This window comes from Gopherus evgoodei, chromosome 13 (genome assembly GCF_007399415.2).
Source record: "Gopherus evgoodei ecotype Sinaloan lineage chromosome 13, rGopEvg1_v1.p, whole genome shotgun sequence".
Classification (NCBI taxonomy): domain Eukaryota; kingdom Metazoa; phylum Chordata; order Testudines; family Testudinidae; genus Gopherus; species Gopherus evgoodei.
The window spans coordinates 15,952,931-15,975,188 of record NC_044334.1 but is presented as its reverse complement, the minus strand read 5'-3'; the positions used below and the strand labels follow the sequence as shown (position 1 = coordinate 15,975,188).

The 22,258-nt window shown below is 42.4% G+C and overlaps 1 protein-coding gene across 3 annotated transcripts in view; it reads left to right on the top strand.

The window, feature by feature from the left end:
- The window catches only part of ZDHHC8 (zinc finger DHHC-type containing 8), a 245,272-nt gene that overhangs the window by 123,988 nt on the left and 99,026 nt on the right, over window positions 1-22,258 (top strand). The gene's annotated exons all lie outside the window — the stretch shown is intronic.

Sequence of the window (22,258 nt, the reverse complement as noted above, 5' to 3'; positions counted from 1 at the left end):
GAAGACTTTCTCCACTGTTTGTTTTTAACATGTATTAAAATGCTCTCTCTCTCTGCTTGAAATGAGAGCTGTGTTAGAAATTGCAAGAAATTCAATAAATAAACTTGAAAGTTTGTCTAGCTTTGCAAGAATAAAGTGAAGAATGTAATTATTTTCTGATCGAGGCTATGTAATACTTTCCTGGTATCTGTTATTACTCAGAAAGAAGACACTCAAGGAGACTAAATCCTCCAGCTTGCATATGTTTAACCTAACTCAATACCATTATTTCAAGGAAATCCAAGTGTGTCTTTTCTGTAATTGTTTTTCAAGTCATTCACAAAAGCCCTAGAGAAACTAAAACTCTGATTAAATGGATTCAGTAAAAAGAAGTAATTTAAATGTTATTGCTGATGGATTACTTTAAAATGTGGTAGAAAGTTGATTTTTTTCTCACTACCAATCAGCTGATTTGTACAATTAACACAGTAAAGAAAATCTGCTTTTCCTTTTGCATCTGGCTAAAGAGACTAATTTAAATCCTGTTTAACCTCTGCAAGAACTGGGTCCTGTTGTCCAATTATACTAACAATTCATAAAGTTCTATTGATCAGTGAAAGTATTACATTGCATTTACAATTTATTAAATCAGAGGATCTCCAAGTATTTTGAAAAGAAAGCTTCACAACCCCAGACAGCAGATTTAATTTTATATGTGCATAAGATGAGGTGCAGAGAGGGTGTCACTTAAACTCACATAGAATAGGTAGGGAAGGATCCTCTGATAGACATTTCCTCAGCTGACTATAACAAGTTGCTCTTTATTTAAAGTGTGCATGTGGAAACAGTTGCTCTTTTGGAATTCAGGTGTATGCATTTGAGCTGACTATTCATTTCATACTTTTTTAATCTTTGACAACTTAGCTTAATTAGACTTTCATTTCTTTCTCCCCTTCTCCAAGTGCTCTTTTTTATGGTTTCCTTTCCCAAGAGATGGTTTCAATTTCCCTATATTACTATGCCCAATTCCAGAAAGCAATGTCCTATCATTCTCCCTCAGTTCCTTCTCCTGAAAGGGAATCTCCAAGCTTGCCTTCTAAGGAGAATTTAATGTGTTCTTCCTACTCCTACCTTACACTTATGAATATAAGTTACAGATTTATATCTGCACTTTTCAGTAGTCATTTAAAGCACTGACATGAGAGAGGAAAGACTTGGAGCTGTTCATGCTACATATTATGATTATAAGCAGCCATAGGAACCTATGTGAACAAATGGAGTGTTATGTATTTCAAAACAGAGGAAAGGAATGTGCTGCTTTTCTCTTGCAGCGTGTGCATATGTCTGAATGATACATTTTCCGCAGTTAACGTTAATGGGAGTCGTGGCTAAAATCTGCAACTTTCAGCTGCATATCTATCCCCTAAGCATTTCTCTAGATGCCAGACTTCCACTGAAGCTGGCTATAGGGAAAACAAGATATCCCACGGTTGTAGAAAAATTCCAGTGTTGTCCAAAGCACATTTGTCTGTGGTATAAGATTTTTCAGAAAATATGGATGGATTTTTCATTCAGAAAACCCAGGATAGCTATTAATCATATCCCACTGTGACATCTCTTGTAAAGGTGCAGTTTAAATAAAATAAATTTTCCTTTCAGTCCTAAAGGCAAAACCTTTTGATCCAACGCTGTCATTTGTAAAGAATTAAATTAAGTCAAGAAGCAACAAGCGAACCTCAACCAAATTCAGGGATTGGCAGTTTCCTAAAAAATTTAAGCAGTGACCTAACTGCTGCCATTGAAGTCAATGGTAAAACTCCACATGCTCTGGTGGTGAGTACCAGTATGAAACACACTAAAATTTGGGTTGTCCGCCCCCAAATCTGCTGTCCACAACATTGACCTGGAAGTTTCCTGACAGAGTAAATCATGAGCTATCTGATCTTTCTAATTCTAGTCCTGGATGTGAATTTGGAAGTTATAGTGCTGAGCTGAACATTCCTTTAATCATCTGCGTTTGGTTCTAGGAAATGGGTGTGAGTTTCAGCAGGAAGTTTGGTTTTTTTCCCTTTTCTCCCCTGAATTGGTTTTCCCGTTCCACATCGTTAACAGCTGGTGGACAGTGCTGTGGTGACAGTTTGCATAACTTTCTGTGTCTGTAATGTATCTGCCAAAGGTCCCATTTGGTTTGGGACTGCACCAGGTTTTGCTCGTCCAGCCTGGGAAATTGTGATTCTGCCTGATGTTCCAGGATTAGGGCAGTATTGCCGACGGGGCCAGGAGGCTTGTAGTGCTGCTGCTGTTAGAGCACAATTGCACCTCTCCTGACAACACAGTGACCCTTTCAGAAAACCACAGGCCTATCCTGCATGTTCAGATATGGTGGTGAATGTGATTAACAACCTACCTGACCGATCAAATAATGGATTCAAAGAACAATCTCCACTAGCCATTTTAGGGTATGTTTACACTTTGTGCTGGGAGGAGTGATTCCCAGCTCATGCTGCCTCTGATCAAGCTAGCACACTACAAATAGAGTGTAGCCTCAGGAGTACAAGCAGCAGGATATGCTAGCTGCCCTAAATACATTCCTAGTGTCTTGCATGGGTGTGTACTCAGGGCAGCTAGCCCTTCACGCTGCAAGAACTACACTCAATTTTTAATGCACTGGCTTGATCAGAGCTAGCACATGTATGTCTTAATGCTGGGAATTACACCTTCAGCTCAAAGTGTAGACGGACCCTCAGTCTATGTCCAGGTTTCCCAACTTGTAGCTTACTATAGTACAGGGGTTCTCAAACTAGGGGTCATGACCCCTCAAGGGGTCGCAAGGTTATTACACAGAGGAGTTTGCGAGCTGTCAGCCTTCACCCCAAACCTTGCTTTCCCTCCAGAAAGTGGTTTTAATTTATATGGGGGGGTTGGACGCAGAGGCTTGCTATGTGAAAGGGGTCACCAGTACAAAAGTTTGAGAACTACTGCTATAGTATATAAGTAAGCTATTCAGCCTGATCTATGGTGCTTTTATTTATATTTTGCAAGATAATAGAGTGGGGGTAGGAGATACTGTATACAAATAAAACAATTACACTTCTCTCCTGCCACCTAGCTCCATCATGGAGATCCTCACATTGCCACACTACAAAGTGTCATTGGCAAGGTGCAAAATCACATGTGCCATATGGAATCCCATTCCTGTTCATTTTAATTAGGATTGTATCATCTCTTAGTGCATTATCTGGGACAAGTAGTTTCATTTTCAGACTGCCAGAAATTATACCTCTCCAAGTGTAACAAAACTGAAGTGCAAGAGAACTCCCTTTTTATATTTGATTACAGTGACAAGTATTTGAACCTCAGATAACACAGCTCAGCATAATAATTTTTACAGTTAAAATATCCATTCCCGTTTCACCAAAGGAAGGAGTGAAGATTTTGTCACTCCTCACTGCAGATCAGGCAGTTTTTCTTTTAAACAAGGATTTTTATTTGAGGAGAGAAAGTGACATGATTTCAACTCCAAGAGAAGATGCTCCTAGGAGCTCGTCCTGTCTCTGTTGCATGGGCAGACAGAGACTACAGTTATTGGCGTGCAGGCATGGAAAGCTTGGGACCTACAGCTCTGTTGCTGGGGTTAAAAAACAGAAACACAAACTAGGCCGGGGCAGCATTTCTTTAATAATTTGAGACCCTACTGTGAGTATCAACTTCCACCTCAGTGCCCCATGTGAGCATTTGCTTAATAAGCGTCCTTAAACACAAGTCCTGTTGGTAGCAGCTATAAGTCTGCTGCACATCTCATGTCTGGCTCTGAGCCTCAGACTTCTCCCAGCAAATGTGCTGGAAGCTGCATGTATGCCTGGAGTCAATCAAGAACACCATTTTGTCTAATAACGGAGCCTGTTGCAACAGTAGCATGGGACTCTTGCAGCAGGAAAAGGTTTATGCAGCAACTGAACGAGTTAGTGCAGCAACTAGGTGACAGGAGATGGTGAGAAAGCACAAGCAAAGATTTAGCAAAGAAAGTAGTTTAGAGAGTCCCCAAGAGGCCAAAGGAAAGGGGAAAGTTAAGAGTTTTGGGAAGAGAGTAAGGAAGACAGGCTCCCAGTGGAGAATTGCACTTTACCTGCCAAACATAGGCAGTTCTGATATTGCCACTGTCCAAGCACCTCCCTTTCCCAAAACTCTACAGAAAGGGACAGGGAAAGTAGTTGGCTGAAGATCAAGTTAGGAAGGAAATTAGGATAATAGGGCCCAAAAAAAAAGCAGCAGCTAGTTTCAGCTAAGATTTTCCTGCATCTTACAATGTGAATGTATTGAATTTTGTAACATTTTCACTGCTGTAAATAGCTTTGCTTACTGTTTTCTTTAGTATTGAAACCTTGGTTTTCCTCAACTCTCTCATGAGTTAGGAAGAATAGATTGTAATTTGCTGGCTTGTGTATGTCTCACTGCCCTCTAGTGGATGGAATAGGAATTGCTTCACAGTGTCTCTGTAACACCTATAATGGTAACACACAGTAATTTTCCTTTAGCTCAGCTGCCTGGGCTTTTGAAGTAGGAGGACCTGGGTTCTATCCCTGGTGTCACTGTGAAGTTCCAGGTTGGACATGGTATGCAGCATAGTAACAGCCATGAAATCCTCATTGGCCACATATTAGTTACAACTACACAAGCTACAACTGCCCTGATTTAGGAATACAGGAACTGCCAATCTGGATTGGATCAATGGTTCTTCTAGTCTGATATCCTGTCTCAGACAATGGCCAATACCTGATGTCTTATAGGAAGGTGCAAGAAGCCCACAAAATGGATAATTGTGGAATAACCAACACTTCTGTTGATCTAGTTACCATTGCCTGGGGATGTGGAGTTCCTACCTACGATGATGGAAAATCCACCTTCTCTCGCTGTAGTCTGCATCTACACTCCGGGGTTATAGCGGCATAGCTACAGAATCATACCTATGCCTCTATTGCGCCTGTAGTATAGACGTGGCCTCATAAACCTGCAAAGAGTCTTTAAGCACTAAAGCACACACTAGGAGCAGCGTCTCTTTCCCACACAAGCCTATTACTATGCCGATAAGGGATCTCAGATAGCAGCACTTATGCAGCTTAATACTGCTGAGATCAGGTATTACTTTCCACACCGGAAAAACAATTTCTGAGGAATCAGCAAGAAACCTTATTCTCATTTAGTTATATATTTCATGAAGAGCTCGCTCAAGCAGGGGCTCCCTGGAAACTTTTCACACAGTGTGCACAACTTTACCACACTAACTTTAACTTATCAGGATGTCAACACACACGTTATCTTACATTAGGCAAACCTTACTCATGTCCACGCCTCCAGGGCTCTCTGCTCCCCCACTCCTGGCTGGCTCCCCCATACAGGCACTCATTGTAGCTGTACTTTTAGCAGGTTTTGAGGCTGTTGCTGGGTGAGTCTTGTGGGCAGAGCCAAGGAGACACAGGCTGCAGGAAGAGGGGTGAGGCCAGACTGGCCACTATGGGAAGCACCAGTGTAGGAGCCAGTCCCAGACAGCGGCAAGGAGGAGCAGCACTGGCCACCTCCTGCCTTCTTGCAGTAGGGGAGTTGGAGGTGGCAGCAGAGCCAGAATTGAACCAAACCTGAGCCCCATCCCCTGAAGCTCAGGTTGTGCCATCCTCCCACCCCTGAATTGAGCCCTACATTTGCCTATGCCATAATCAGGCCCTGCCAGTGGTACGCACTGTGCATGCAACTGCAGGCACCACTGCATACTAGTCAAGAAAAAACTTTAAATGCCCCTACGCTCTTGCAAGGCTTTTTTCCCTCTGTATCTAAAGCCACTGCATGTTACCAAAACAAAACAAAAACTTGTGGTTCAGTGTACGAGTCTCATCTCCCTGCCCATACTCACTGGGAGCCACCTAAGCTAGACAATTAGAGATGCCAATTAGAGGGATGTATCCTAATGGAGATAGGTGGCTAAACCTAAAAGCAGGCTGCAGGGAGGCACTTATCTTTGCTTGCCATCCACAAGTGGGGAAGATGGGCACTGGGCTGTCTAGGTCACATGCAAGGCCTAAAGTAACAGGAGGCTGCTCTCCCTTATATCCTTTAGGCTAGTTGGTAGGGTACTCCCTTAGGAGTTGAGATACCACCTAGCTCAAATCCTTCCTTTTTCTGAGGGAGAAATGGATTTGAACAGGTACCTGCTACGTCTCAGAGTGCTCTAACCACTAGGCTATAGAGTCATTCCAGCTCTTTCACTTGCCCAGTTAATATTTAATTATTCAATTCAAGTGAAACAACATCAACAGGAGGGAGTGAGGGAACCACATATCAGAATATTCCATAGGCTAATGTTTAGGGCATGCACCTGATAGGTGGCCCATCGTTGTTCAAATCTCTTCTTCCCTCCCGAAGGAGAAGGAGGAGGAAGTTGACCTGGGAAACCTCCCCCATCCTGGGCTCATTCCCTATCCACGAGGCTAAAGGGAGGTTTCCACTGGCAGTTTTGTGTGAACTTGCTTGGAGGGACCTGATCTGGAAGGCAGCCTCTGAGCACACCTACCAGATCAACCCCCTCCTCCCATGTGACCTAGACAGTCAAACGCCTATCTTTCCTGGTTTGGGAATCACTCGGGGGCTTAGGGGATAGGTGTCTGGATGCCTATCATGAGGCAGCAGCAGCACCCATGCTCAGGCAGGAGGTAGGGACACAGGCACCTAGAGTGAAGCTACAGTGCACATGGCATAAACTTAGGTGCCAAGTGAGTTTAGGTGCCTGTAGGATTAAGTAGCAGGCAGGCTAGAGTTTGGTGAATCACAATGGTGCCTAAAAACAGGACTTAGGTACTTAAGTACCTTCATAAATCATACCCATTTTCCTTACCTCAGAGAGAGACTCAAGCCATAGTACAGGGCACTTTCTACACACTAAAATAATGGGAGTTAGGAAGTCTGCTTACTAGTTTCCTTGTCACAGGGCATGCTGGGAATGGGAGGAATCCAGGGCCAGCTTCACCTTCTCAGTTAGTGTTAGAGAAAGTGGTGTATGTGAGTGATAGCCCCTGGGTTTTCAGTCAGCTGACTGGAGGGGGTTGACATTTTTTCAATGTTTATCAAATCTTGAAATTGGAATTGAAATTTGAATTATTTTTGTAAAAAATAGTAACTTTCTGAGTGGGTAAAGAAATGGCTGAAATGTTTGATTTTCAAAATGTAGGGAAAGGAGGGAGCCAATTTTTTTCTTAACCTACAAAATATAATTAAAGCTGGTATATAGGTAGGGCTTTCTTGTTTGTAAATACCTAGGATTCATTCTGAGGGAAACTTAAGGGCAATAGGGGAGCTAGATTGTATGTAAGTCTGCATGTGTCTGCTGGTGCAATAAACATCTCCATATTTAAAGAATGCTCTAGCTTTGTTCTCTCTTATCCTATCAGTCTGAAAGAGGTAGGGTATTCTGACTGACACCTGTGACCTGGTGATGGTGTCTGTTATACTAAATGCACTCATGATAGATTTGGATTTTTTTCTTGAAAATATAAAGGAGCAAGACTGGCTGCTGTTCCTCTATTGGTACTTCAAAGCCAAATGGTTACAGGGGATTGCAGAATGTCTCTGAATCACCATGAACTTCTAAGAGGGTATTACACACAAAGAATAGTAAAAAAAGTAATTCTATAAATATGTCTCACTTGTATGCAGCAGCTATGTCAAGAATAGAATCCTGTTTTGTTTGATCTATTAGAAATCACAGCATGCAAAACAGATATTCATCATATAGCGATGCAGAGAGTTAAGCTTTGTTTCACAGGTGGTGGTTATATCATAGCCTGTTGCACGTTATCCAGCCTACAAAGCAACTTTTCGTGGCTGGCTGACCATTTTGATGTGTGGGACTTAATTCACTTTACTGGTAAAATGCTGCCAGGTCATCTCATCAAACAAATTATTTTTTATAAGGCCTGGCAGTGTCTCAGTATTTGTTATATAAATGGTTTTTATGTTTATAATGTTATATTTATATATACACACAGGTGTATTATTTATGAAACTTATATATATACTTGGGTCTTGTATTAATTCTCTTGGGAGCCTGGAAGCCTAGAACCAAAATCTATCCTTACTGAATTTGTGGTTTTTCCCCTTGATTGTGTTGTGGTAGCCTTGCTCATTGCTAATGAGCTGCTGATCTTAAAAGTCTCTTAAACTCAAAAAAACAGATTTACAGTTCAGATTATATCAATTCCAACACATATGCATGCTCACATCTGTGTAATGAATCTAATTGTGACATACCATGCAATTATCTCAGAAATGTTACCCAGATATGTGGAGAGATGGGAATAAAACCCTTTTCCTTCTTCAGCTCCAAAAAATACTCCAGTGCTCAAGGGAAACATGCACTCCTGTTGCTAGTAGTACTAATAGGTCATTTATCTGCTCTGTGAGCCAGCCATTCAAGGGCATTATTACTCACCCACTGATTAATAGAAAGCCAGTAGTTTCCTGCTGCAGTAGGTACTACAGAACACAAGATCACCCCACTGGGCTGTAATCCCAGCAACCCCTAATCAAGAAGGGATGAGTGAAGGATGGAGTGACTATCTTGCTTCTATCACTTCTGTAGCGGATCTGGCATTAATTTAATTATTCTAATATTTTGTAAGTTAGAAGCAGGTGTTTGTAAGTCTTTTCCACATAGGCTCTTTGCAATGCTTAGAAAAAGCTAGAGCATGTAATAGAAGTGCCCACTGAGATGCTGTAAAGAATGTTCTGATCTCTTAGAGGCACCATTCTGGCAGGCTGGGTTATGATTAGTGTGACATGCTGGCTGCAGACAATGCAGTTAGGAGGATGGAAGGCGGATAATGCAGCCACCTGTATTGAGGACTCAGCTGCATTATGACTTGTCAATGCACACTGTGTCTTATGGATGTCATTTGCTGGTTTCTCATTTCACTAGATTCCTATTATGCAATAATTCCTTGGTGAATATTTGAGCTAAAACTGGCTGAAAATTGTTCTGAAAGTCCCTTCAGCTGTTGTAATGCAGAAGTGCTGGTGCCTAGCCATATCCAGACTGACTTGTAAAGGAACATGGTAAGGAAGCAGTTTCTTCTTGTATCCCTGGGAATTTAGATCTATTATGGCGTAAGGTGAGATCTCACTTATCTCTTGCTGCCCATTTTTCTCTATACCGACATGAATGTCTCTAGTACACAACTCCTCATTAGTTATCCTAGGTGCTGAAAAATTGGACTTTGCTTCTGACTTTTGATCTCTTGTCAGAGCACAACACTGATAAAAAGTGGTATGTTTGCTTGGGAAACCTGTCGTTTTGGAGTCTTTGGCCCAGATCGACAAAGGCTTTTAGGCTCCTAACTTCATTTGATTTCATAACCTCTTCCTGTTCACATCCCCTTTTAGCGTTTGATTCTGCCCAGGTTTACAACAGATATGGGGAGTTATGGATTTAGGCTTAGACCCTCAAAAGTATTTAGGTGCCTCAGTGTCTTTGAGGATCTGGGTCTTGACCCCCAGATTTGGAATTGAATGAGTGTTGTTTTTCCTATTTCATGTTGGTTACTTCCTAAAAACACTGCACACTGTGGCACAGATCAGTAATGTCTGAAGAGTGTGAGGGAGTGTTGCAGATCAACAATGAGGTGCACTGGGAGAGCTGGGCTGGGAAGCGCTCAAAGTACTTCCTGCATTTTATCTAGTTCAAGTCAGTGCAAGGAGAGTCTCTCACCTTCATGAGTGGTAAATGTGGTGTTAAATGTTATAAAAGGTAATGAAGAGGACTGCACTGTATGCTTGGGCATTGCTGTGTGAGTGTGAGACAATTCTTCCTTGCCCAAAGTGCAGAGAGTCCGCAGGTGGAATAAAAAGGAGATCTAAAATGACAAACATTTTGCTCATAATTTTGAAACGATCCCCCTCCCCCCAGTCAAATACTCCCCTAGTCTAACCTCAGTGAGAGTTGCCAATGCCAACCATCCGGTTTTCGACTGGAACACCCGTTTGAAAAGGGACCCTGGCAGCTCCAGTCAGCACTGCTAAGGGAGGCTCCTTGCGTGCCCTAGCTCTGCCTGGCTCCCGGAAGCGGCTGGCATGAGTGGCTCTTAGGCTCAGGGATGGCCATGGGGGCTCCGCATGCTGCCGCTGCTCAGAGTGCCAACTCTGCAGCTCCTATTAGCCAGGAACCGTGGCCAATGGGAGTTGTGGGGCAGCACCTGGGGGCACAGGCAATGCACAGAACCCCCTGGCTCCCCCACCTGGAAGTCAGACATGCTGGCCACTTCCGGGAGCTGCTTGAGGTAAGTGCCGCCCAGCTGGTGCCCACAGCCTGACTCCCTTCCCATCCCCCAAGCCCCTGTCTCAGCCCTGAGCCTTCTCCTTCACCCTAACTCCCTCCAGAAGCCCACATCCCCTCCTGTACTCCAACCCCAGACCCAGACCATTACCCCCTCCTACACCGCAAATCTCTCATCCCCAGCCCGGTCCCAGAGCCCACACCCCACAGTCAGAGCCTGCATCCCCTCTCACACCTCTGCCCCAGCCCTGATCCCCCTCCACCCCAAACCCATCAGCCCCATCCCAGAGCCCACATCTCTAGCCGGAGTCCTCACCCACTCCAGCTCCAGCCTGGAGCTCCCTCCCACACCCTGAACATCTCATTTCTGGACCCACCCTAGAGCCCACACCTCCAGCTGGAGTCCTCACTCCTCCCGCAACCCAACCCCCTTCCCCATCCCAGTGAGAGTGAGTGAGGGTGGGGAAGCATGAGCGATGGAGGGAGGGGGGATGGAATGAGCGGGGGTGGGGGCTCAGGAAGGGGTCAGGGCAAGGGTGTTTGGTTTTGTACAATTAGAAAGCTGGCAACCCTTAACCTCACTGAAATGAATGGATTTATGGTAGGATTGAGTTTGATTTCCCCACAAGGGGCAGTTAATTGGTTTATAAGTGAATACTCCCTGCATGGTTCTGTGTACCAGAGCTTGAGTACAGCTTGCATTCAAGGAGAAGCAGAGCCCCAAGTGTGCTAAATCTTTCTCTATACACGTGATTAGCTACAATCATCCCTAATGTCCACTCATAGACTGCAATGGAAGTCCACTGCCCACTGAGTTCACCGGGATTACTCCTATCAGTTAGGCGGGCATGATCTGACCTTATAAGGAAAACATTTGAATGTCACTTATTAGGGCCCTAGCCTTGCCTTGAGTTATGGGCTTTAAGAGGACAAACAGCACAAATGCACAAGAGTATTTGCTAATTTGCAAATATGCCCTTATTGTCCTCAGTCCCTGATTTTTCAAGGGTGCTATAGTTCTAAAGGGGCATTTCAAGAGCCAGACACAGAGTCTACGGATTTATGCCCAGTTTAGCTGGTAGTTCCCTGTGAGCTGCTAAAGGACTATAGAGGGAAATATTTTAAAAAGATGAAGGAAGAAAGGAGCATTGGTTTCTGAATGACAGCTTTAGAGGTAGATCTATTATATGTTTACAGAAACCATCTTGAGTAGAGAAATATACATCTGAAAAGCATTAAGACTGTCTCCTCTTGCAAGAGCTTTAATCATGACATTATTTTAAATGCCAGTTAAGGCGTGAGATTCATCCAGCCTGCGAAAAGCATGTGTAATCTGAAAAGTCATCCTCCTTTTCCACCCCAGCCTGAAGGCAGGCTGCCCGGTCTGTCTGCAGGTGTTTCATTACTCCATGGGCTGGTATAGCAGCCGATGCTCCTCTGCACCTGACCTCACACGGAGGATTTAGATCACTGGATATGTGGACTCAGTCCATTCCCCACTCCTCCAGGTCTGTTTCTATTTGACTGTGGGCAGCCCTAAGCTCTGTTCCAGGTTGCGTGGGAGGAGCTGGAGACTCTGGTTCACTGCTGTTCCATCTGTGGCTCACCAGGCAGCCCCCACGTGAGGCTGTAAATGGTGTGAACCTCCACTGCTTCACTTACAGATAGGAATTGTATCACGCTCCTGTGTTTGGCTGTGAAGGTCTGATTTATACATGTCATAGAACCTGAGTACACTATAAGCCTTCAGCACATGATAAAATTAAAAAGCTTCACTTTTTAAATGGATAAAGGGAAATACACTTTTACAGCACATTGTTCTTCTTATAGCGCCAGCTGTGTCTAGAGTGCTTTACAAATACAGCAAAGGAAGGTCACTGCCCCCAAAGAGCTTACAAACTAAGGTGATTACCAAACGGAGTCAAGCAAGATTTTCTCCTCCTGCCTTAGTATTGCTCAGTCAGGTGCTTTATGATGGCTTTCAGCCTTCATTTGGAGTAAGTATGGTTCTCAATTGCTGAGGAGAAGGTACTGTCTGTTTCATCCTTTTGTTGTATAAGAGGCAATACAAATTTCAAAGTGAAAAGGATAGAGTGCACTCCTTACCTGTGATTGCTTGTTTATAGTCTAAATAGATTCTAGTTATTTCCGTGTTTCAACCACATCAGCTCATATGGTAGTCGTTGCTTTTCTCAGATAAACTGAGGGCTGACTATTTAAAAAGAGGAAGGAAGCAGGCTATAGAATTTTCAAGCAGCGGTGTGAGAAGCCTTTGAACATATTTTACTTGGTGATGGTGATATATAGCCCTGATAAGAATTTCCACCAAGGGGCATTATATCTCAAGTTGACTTTTTAATTGATTTGGCTCCTCTGATCTGTACTGTAGTAGACGTGCACAACTAGCCTCTGGAATGAGTCCAGGGTGTAATGGAAAGTTCACTGAAACCCCATCAGCTCTTGTTAAACCTCAGTGAATTTCAACCCAGCACATTTCCTTTGAATAATTAAATGTAGTTAAGCTGGAGTTGAATTTGAACCTCTGGCTCACAACTATATTTCACAAGGAAAGAGATGATAAAAAAACCCCTTTTGTGATGGATAACTGCACCTGGCAGTTCAAGGTGGATATTTTTGCAACACCTCTCACATTTCCAGGTTCAGAGTCCATTCTTCATCAGTTGCAATGCTGAACTGGTAAATTCTCTAACTTCTACTTTTTCTGGCCCCAACCCCCTTTCTTATGTAACACCCCAAGTATTTTATACTCTGCATTTGTATCACCTTCCATCACTAATTTACCTCTTAGCAGTGGTATGTTACCAGGGTAGTTACTGTATTATGCTAACTCTTACAAATGAGGTACAGAGATTTGGTAATTTATCAAAGTAAGCCTGGGAGAGCTGGAATAAAGCCTAGGTCTCCAGAGTCCTAGGCTTGTGCTTTTGACATGAGACCATATATTGTGTATGATGCTCAGACGTACTCTTTTATCTCAAAAAAATTCCAGACACACCTTTTTATATAGATAGATAGTTATAGGACTTTACAGTTCCAGATGCTTGGCACCTTTGATTATCAGGTCCTATGTATTTAGAGGTACAATAATCCCCCAATATCTTCAGCAGGGGCCAAAAATGGAAGATGGCTTCTTGTTGTCACTGTATGTCATCAGAAAACTGCTTCACCTGTGACTTTGGGCAGGAAAGCAGTGTATGAACTGAAAAATCTCTCCTGGCCTCAGCTATGTAAGAGGTGCATCAGGTCTTCAGCACTTATGGCTAAGAAGGCTCTGCTGTGTTTCCCACCATGAGGTGCAGACTGTGCAGTACACATCAGACTTTTCCCAAACAGCTCTTGAATGCTCAGTCTTCCAAATGCTTTGCTCTGTTTAATAACAGAGATGGGCCAGGCTTCCAAATTCAGATCCAGGTCTGAACTTTTTCAAAGTTTGTTTGGTTTGGTCTGTCTCTAATACAGGTGCTACTAAAAGAAGGAAAGCAGCATGGATTAGTGGCTTGGCCGCTGGCCTGAGCGTCAAGAGGCTTGGTTCTGGTCCCAGCTCTGCTGCTGGCCTGCTATGTGACCAGAGGCAAATCCCTTCTCCTCTCTAGGTGTTCCCTTTCCTAACCTTTGTCTCATCTGTTTAGACTGTAAGGGATTGTTTGTACAATGCATAGTGTAATAAAGGTCCCAATCTTGGTTGGGGCTACAAGATGCTAGTGAAGTTAGACTATATGTCAAACTATTTCCCAGATTCCAGTGATGTTTTACTCGTACAATTTTTTGGTCAAATGCTGTCCCCAAGTAAATATTTGTTTTTAATGAAGAGAGTGTAGGAAAATAAACTCAGAATTTATCAAACAAGAACAGGCTGGTACAACTTAAGAAAACAGCTAATTGGAAGGTTTTAAATGAAGTTTATACCAGTGATTATCAAATTATGCTTTCTTGTTGGCCCATCTTATTATCTAATTAGGCTCTACCTTGCTGAGCTGCTTATGTCTGCATGGCTGAACAGCACTGAGCCAATTACTTCACATTATTGTTGCATTGCCCTAATACTGTGTAAATGGATTTGGGTTAAAAGATATTCTCTCTCTGAACTGTAAACCAGCACCTTGTGTTTTGTACAGAAATTAATTTTTTCATTCCACCTGAGGAAGGGGGTGTGCTGAACTCTGATCAAACATTAGCTACAGTTCAGTAGTCATATAAGCAAACCTCAGAAGTTTCTGATTTGATTTGGATAAGCAGCTCAAAGCTTGTATGTTTGTCTGAACTTTTGGGGGCTCCCTGTGAAATTCTCCCCCTCCCCCATATTAGTTTTTGGGAATTTTGAATTATTCCATTTTATCTATGTGTGTTTGGGTCCTACCCCCAGGGAGTGAGCAGTGCTAGCGGGTGTTACAGAGTGAACCTGCCCTGCACTCACCCCACAGCTTGAGCCTAACCCGACCCTCACCTCACAGCGATGGCTCCTGTCGTGCAGGGCTGGGCCCAGCTCTGGGCATTGCAACCTGGGATGCAAAGTCACAATGCCACTCAGGTTTGGCCCGGCTGCCCCTCCATCATGGTGATGGAGGGGCAGTTGGGCCAAACCAGAGTGGCACTGTGACCCTGCATGCCAGGTTGCAGCACCTGGAGTAAGGAGCCAGGCCAAGGACCATGGGACAGGAACCACAGCAGCTGCCTCTACCAAATGAGTTTGTCATTTTATACGTTGTTTTGCATTTTATTTCATTTGTCAAAAAAAAAAAATCAGGCTTCTGCTTATCTTTCTGCTCCCCATGAAGCAGTGGAGGCTTCTTAAGACAGCATTCACTTACTCTGGTTTCTGTTACCAGCAGCAAGGTTATTGTTGCAGGCTACTGTAAAACAGTTCTGAACCTACAACATCCAAGCACCCCTGAATTCTGAAGAGTTTGGATACAGATCTTACCTGCTTATCTTGCTCTAAGTGCACCATAAAACAAAACCCTTCCCTACCGTACCAGATAAATCATACATTCTTCCTCACCCAATCAACCATTAAGAAAGAACAGCAATCACACACACCGCTTCTGTTCTTCCCTCTTGCAAACTCTACCCGCTCCTTAAAAGCTTGGCAGGATACATTGGCCTTTCAGTGTGTCCTGAAGGTCAGCTGATTCATTCTGTGTCAGGTCCAGCTGGGAAGCAAATTCCGGAATCCTGGGCTCCACCCTGAGAAATACCCTGCAAGTAGTTGCCTCTTGTTAAAACCAGGGAATTGTCATCTCAGGTGTCTCTGCTGATCACTTGCTAAGATATCTCATCATCGGAGAGGAAGTCTGTCAGATCACTAGGTCTGAAATGATTCCCCCCCCCTTTTTTTTTTACTCTCTCAAATCTATCAAGACAAGAAGTCTGCCACACAACAGGCCAACCCAAAACCCTAATACAAGCCTCCTTAATTTTGGTGGGAAGGTTGGGTTTGGATTCAAGCTTTGTGACTCAGACCCTTTTCCAGTACCTGTGTCTAATTAATTAATTAATTAATTATTATTATGTGTATTACCATACTGCCTAGGAGCACTAGTCATAGACTAGGACCCCTTTGTGTTAGAAATTGTACAAACACAGACCAAAAAGACAGTTTCTGGCCTCCACTGTATCAAAGCTTATTCTGTCTTTCACATGATGACCTTGGAATTAAACCTAGGTCTCCCACCTGCAAATACAGTGGATTCATATTAGGTTTAATTGTTTAAAAATATGTTTCTTTGATGTTCACTATGCTCCTTCATTTGTATTTTTTTTGTCTTGATGTCCACAGGATTAAATAAAACTTTAATTTGGTATTGGAACAAATAATCTTTTTCAATTATCTAAAAACAAGTGAACTGTAATTGTATGAGACAGATGAGTCCTACTTCTTAGCATTGTCTGCTGTTTAATTTAGTATAGGAAGTCACTTGATAATGCTTAAGTGTGTCTGACACCTAGTAAGTTTTATTTGTTAATCTTTTTAACTTTTCATTTTATCCTGACAGGGTTCTGAGAGCAAATAAGATAAATGAGATTAAATCTGTCATCCTGAATTACTCTGCAAGGAGTTATGTGCAGAACTGCTCTATGCCAAAGATGTATAATTATGCAGAAAATGCTGCCTGTGTAATTGTGTGCTTAGTTCAGAGATTCATAACTATCTACAATATGTGCTTCTGGTATGTGCTGGCTCTAATTTTTGTAGTAAACAAAACGATTAAAGGGCTCTTCTCTTGGTGAATTTCTCCTTCTAGCACAGCTGAGGAAAAATAATAGCGGTAGTCTGCAGATTTCCTGGTTTGGGTTAGAGATCTAAATTAAACTTGGAACAGGGGGCTTATTGTGCCCTTTATTTCCAGTTAACTTGAATTTAAATGTTTACTGTTATATGAGGAATAGCTTTTTTAGGAGGTAGGGAGTCTTCGAGGCTGCAGTTGTGCCAGGTGGGGCATATCTGGTTGCTTTGTACCAAAACCACGTGAAGTAAAAAAAAATCTGGCCATTGTCTCCCCTCGCTTATCTTTTGCTTTGTCTAAAGTCACTCACTCTGGTTTCTCCAATGACAGTGTTATAGGTGTTTCTGAGAAGACAAGGAGGTAGAGCTTCCTCTTATAGGAAACTGACTAGGATTTAGGAAACAAAGATGTCATGCTGAACTTCATCGTTCCACTTCTTGGTGTCAATCCACATCAGAGATGCCTGGCTTTATTTTCTACCACAGAAAAAACTCTGTAATGCAAACTCTGTCAGGGGCCTGTATGCTGGTCTTGCAGGCAGTGTGCTGATGGGTCTTTCTAAGTGCTTTTGATCCTATGACACTAATGGTACCCAAATTTTACACAACTGCATTTTGTACAAGACATCAAAGTGGGTGCTACAAAGGGCACTGCCTGCAATTTATCATTGGGCTTGGTACTCAATAGTAATGTATCAGTATAAATGTCAGAATATCATCACTGCTTAGGAGCATTTTGTGTTGGAATGAGGCATCCTTCCACCAAGTGACCTAGAAAGGCAGCTTCCCTAGAAGTTGGTTCTGCACACTGCTTGGGTGAAATCGTGTCTTGCAGGCAGTCATTTGTGACACCCTGGGAGATGGAGAAGCCACAACAGCATTGAAGCAGCAACCTGAGGTAAACAGGGCATGATAACACATTTAGCAAATAATAATTCAAACCACAGGTAAATGTTTAGATGTGTGTTAACTTGCTCACCTCACAGGGATGCTGTGAAGAATAGATAATGTCGGGAAAGTACTTGAAAATGTATGGTGCGAATTGGGCAACACTGCAGTGGCTTTGGTTTTGCAAAACTGTATCTGTTGGATTTAGGTTTACAATCCAAAGCCAGGGATGGTTTGAATCCAGATCCAATTTATGTGAATCCCTAAAGTTTTTGAGAGGGCAATGTTTGAACAAATGCACCTAGTTTTGGCCTATACCTTACTGATAATACTGCCGAAAATCTGTGTACTGGAGATGGGGTGTCTCCAAAATAAAAACGGTGTGAAATTAAAAGAAAACACAGTAACTGTAATATAGTGAATTTGGACAACTGAACTAGATAGCAAATTGGGCTGGCTTCTTCTGAAAGTGAAGGATGAGAAATACAAGGCAACAACACATGCAATGGGCTAGTTCTGTTCCCGTGGGACTCCAGGCTAAGGGTGAAATAATGACCCCATTGAAATCAAAAGCCAAACAACACCCAAGAAGCAACAGGTGTGGCAACTCACCACGTAAAGTTGTACAATTGCTGCCTTTGGCATCACCCTTGGTTATCCCTTCTGTGACTGTCCATGGTAAACTAATAAAATTACTCTTTTCTTGGGTAGCCTAACTGGGAATAGTTCTGTAGTTCCAAAAAGTACACACCTGTTGCCAGGCAATTGGCATCATTCTAATATAGTTAATCTGTCTGGGGACATATTTTGTAGGATTGCAGTTGTAGGAAATTACTTTTGCAGTTCTGCTGCATTGGGCTGCAAATTTTGCAGAAATCTCCAACTTAGTGGTGTTGGATTTGGTCCATACTTGAAAGTGAGACCATACTGATTCAGTTCAGGGCTGTGGTTTAAAATACAAAACCACTTACTCTGGGAGTTGCCATAGCTCCAAAAAGTCCTTGGTCAAGTACCCAGATGCCAAAGTATATAGTTAACTGGAAGCTTTTCATCTCCAAACTAAGCAGGAGTTTGTGAAGGCACTGAAATATTCTGGACAGTAAGCAGATGGAGGTGGAGGAAGGCAGTTAATGCCACAAATGCATTTTTATTTGTGCCTTGGCCTAGACTTGAATCCAAGTCTCCAGAAGAGAAAGGCATCTCTCTTACGGAATCTGCACAAACATGACTGTGAACTTCCTCTCTTGGCATAAAAAGTGCAAGGTGCCAAAAGTCATACTTGTTGCACAAAGTATTAGTAGCAAAAGAAACTTCCAAACTTTGTTTAAGGCTTCTGTTATTTTTTGCCTAAAAATGGGAGTGAAGGAAGAACAGTTCGAATGTGCTGTTTCTAGGGAATCCTTTGCCCATCAAACTGTACTTTTCATCTGATTTTTTTCCCCAGACGTTCTCCTTCAAAGAGGCTGAGATTGTTGCATGAAAGTTTCAGAATAGCTTTGGCTTCTTAAAAACATATCTTTACTGAGATTGGTTTCCTCCTTTCTACTTTTTCCTTCCAGAATTTTTATGTAGCATGAAATATTGTGTAAAATGAGATCTTATGAAAGGGGCTTCTGAGCTTTTCCTCTGTAAATTAGAATGACAAGTAAAAGCAGAAACTGGGATCAAGCCAAAACCAGAGTCTGGCTAATATTTATGATGACTCCTTATACCCTTTATTTCAACTTCCGTGAAGTCTTTCAGTTGTGCTACTCATCCAGTAAATGAACAGCTTAGTTTGTGGTTATAGTTTTCCTAATGTTATGCTGTGGTTGCTATCATATTAATCATCCAAGGCAGTTTAACTCATTAAAAACCTGCTCTGTGTGGCCAATTATCTGTAAGAATGACTTTTCTGTCCTTTGGTTTGCTGACTTGTCCCTTCCCTGCTTGACAAGTGAGGAGCAATTTCATAATCCTTGATTGCTGAGATGTCTTGTCTCATTCACTGGGGAAAATGGATTCATCAGTAGCTGGATGGAATAGAATTATAACAGATTTAGAGAAGGAAGTTCCCTGAGCAAAGTTTATCCCATAGCTGCTTACTGCTGGGTTTCTTACACTTTCCTTTGAAGCATCTGGCCAAAGTCCGTGACAGGATATTGGTCTCTTCTAGCATGACAGTTCTGCAGTCCAGTCCCAAAAAAATCCAGCAAATATAGGCTGACTGAAACAAATAAAGGCGAATAGGCCTCTTTAGCTTAGTTGTTAGTAAAGAATCTTACAGGCACTCTGTGAAGTAAAATGGGGGACGCCTCGTACTGTTATAATGGTCGGGGAGGGAAGGGGAGTGTAGGAGAATCTCTATGTATTGCTCATTCACTAGCAGACAGAACATGCAAATGGCTCTGTCATTCTAATACTAGCCACAAGGGCCTCTTTAATGGTCTTTCTCCAAGGTCAACAGCACCATTGTTTAAAATCATATGTCTGGAACAAAACAGTTTGAATTAGATTTGGGGAAAGGTTGGCTGCTTTATGAGTATTACAGTCTGGCTCAAACATAGGTGTAAGTAACAGCCAAATATTGGTGATGATGAATGATATACACTAATGGGGGCTGCTGTGGGCATAGGGTAGTGCCTGACTGTCAGGACTGGTACAGATTAAAGGTGCCCTGCCAGTTGTGAGGACTCAAACTTTTTGGTTCTATAATTTTTCTTACTTCTGTTTGCAAAATCCATGTGACTTTTTAATATGCTTTTTCTTTTTCATAGCATCATAGGACTGTCGGGCTAGAAGGGATCTTGAATGGGCACCTAGTCCAGTCTCCTGTGTTGAGCTAGACCTAGGCCGTCCCTGGCTGGTGTTTGTCCAACCTGTTCTTAAAACCCTTCAATGATGGGGATTCCACAGCCTCCCTTGGAAGCCTATTCCAGAGCTTAATTAACCTTATGGCTTAACAGCCATTAGCATATTAGAGGGGTAGTTGTGTTAGTCTGTAGCTAGAAAAACAATGAGGAGTCCAGTGGCACCTTAAAGACTGACAGATTTATTTGAGCATAAGCTTTTGTGGGTAAAATACCCCACTTCTTCAAATGCATGGACTTCGTCAGATGCATGGTCCATGCATCTGAAGAAGTGGGGGTTTTTACCCTAGAAAGCCTATGCCCAAATAAATCTGTTAGTCTTTAAGGTGCCACTGGACTCCTCGTCGTTTTTCTTAACATATTAGAAGACTGTTACCTTCTTTTCTCAAGACTAAACACGCCCATTTTTATTAACCTTTCTTCATAGGTCAGGTTTTCTAAACCTTTTATCATTTTTGTTGCTTTCCTCTGGATTCACTCAAATTTGTCCACATCTTTCTTGAAGTGCGATGACCAGAACGAGACACAATATTCCAACTGAAGCCTCTCTAGTGCTGAGTAGAGTGGGACAGTTACTTCACATCTCTTACATACGACACTCCTCTTAATACATCCCAGAGTGATTTTAGTCTTTTTTTGCAACTGCATCACATTGTTGACTCATATTTAATTTGTGATCCACTATAACCTCCAGATTATTTTCAGCTAGTACTAATGCCTAGCCAGTTATTCCCCATATTGTAGTTGTGCATTGGATCTTTCCTCCCTAAGTGTAGTACTTTGCACTTGTCTTTATTGAATTTCATCTTGTTGATTTCTGACCAGTTCTCTGATTATCAGGGTTGTTATGAATTCTAATCCTGTTTTCCAGAGTGCTTGCAACACCTCCTAGCTTGATGTCATCTGCAGATTTTATAAGCATACTCTCCATTCCATTATCCAAGTCATTAACGAAAATATTGAATAGTACCGGACCCAAGACTGGCCCCTGCTGGACCCCACTAGATATAGCCTCACAGTCTGACAGTGAGTCATTGAAAACTACTCTTTTGAGTATGGTCTTTCAGCTAGTTATGCACCCATTTTATAGTAATTTAATCTAGACCATATTTCCCTAGTTTTCTTATGGGACTGTTATGTGAGACTGAAGCCTTACTAAAATCAAAATATACAAATTCTATGGCTTCCCTTCATCCACTAGGCCAGTACCCCTGTCAGAAGAAATTAGTTTGGTCTGGCATGATTTATCCTTGACAAATCCATGCTATCTATTCTCCATATCCCCTAGGTGCTTACAAACTGATTGTTTAATAATTTTTTCCAGTATCTTTCCAGTTATTGAAGTTAGGCCAATAGTTCTATAATTCCCTGGTCCTCTTTGTTCCCATTTTTAAAGTAGGTACTTTCTTCAGGAATTTTCTTTAGGAGGTAAGCTTCCTAGAAACCATACAATGACAAACCTCTATATACACAATGGAGAAAAATAAACTTGGTTTAGGTTTCAGAGTCAAATTTACAAGGGCTATAAATTCCTTTATCAAGGAAAATCATCTTAAGTATAGTCTATGTAGCAGGGAAGTTATTTGTGTTCTGCTCTGGTACTCCCGTCCCCCTTGGTGCAAGAGCCTTCTCATTTGCAGCTAGAACAGCCTTCCTGTGTCTTTTTGACTCATTAGTTATAAACTCTTTACAAATCTCCTTTCTTCTGGAAAACAGTTTACATGGCACATGCTATGCACAGTATTTTAAGTACCATGCTTGCATTCTGTTGGCCCCTGCAGAGCTAACACAAGTTTTAACTAAAGCTTTTTACCCTGTACTTCCCCCCACTCTCCTCCGCCCAGCTCCAGGATTTTTGCCATACCAAGCAGTGGGGGGGGGATGCTGCGATTGTGATCGGTGGCAGCTGCACCGCGCTGCTTTCTTCTTCGGTGGCAATTCGGCGGCAAGTCCTTTCCTTCTGAGAGGGACCGAGGGACTCGC